Raw genomic sequence first — 670 nt, forward strand, 5'->3', positions numbered from 1 at the left:
GCATTCGCAGGCAGTATGCTTACCAGCTAGCTCTTGAAGATGCCGCAAGGTAAACTGTTCAGAAATCTTCACGAAAATGGTGAAACAGGTGACAAGTAACGGTTAGGAACATGAAGTAGAGTAGAAAGAGGTAGAGGATCGGTATTAACAGGGTAAATTGAGTATTGGGTATGACATGTAATTTCGCAAGTATCTGAAGGCAAAGAATTCGTTCTGTACTGTATGGTGTTTTCCACAACTTTCTCCATGTTCCTCCACATTCACACAAGTGTTATGTCACTTGGAACACTTCCAAGTGACAAACTACTCGCAACACGTGAGCACGTAAAGGCCAGAGTTCGGCTTCCTACGTTACACTTTCGTGGTCAAAGGGCTACAGCACAGAAGTGTCTTTCACTTCAGGCATAGTGTCTAAAACATTTCATATTCTTTAAAATAATACTGATTCGAACATCACATTCTTTCACATCTTTCTTTTAACCGACGTAGGCAAATGTGAACACTTTAGATAAGCCACATAGTCTTACAGGTATTGATGGCTGCAAAAGTCTTGCACTTGACAAATAGCCATTACAGATTCAGAAAATATCGTTCTTGTGAAATACAACTAGCTCTTTATTCTCACAAAGTAATGCGTTCTACCGACAGGGGATATCAAATTGTTTTAATG

Source organism: Schistocerca americana, chromosome 1, assembly GCF_021461395.2.
Source record: "Schistocerca americana isolate TAMUIC-IGC-003095 chromosome 1, iqSchAmer2.1, whole genome shotgun sequence".
Lineage (NCBI taxonomy): Eukaryota > Metazoa > Arthropoda > Insecta > Orthoptera > Acrididae > Schistocerca > Schistocerca americana.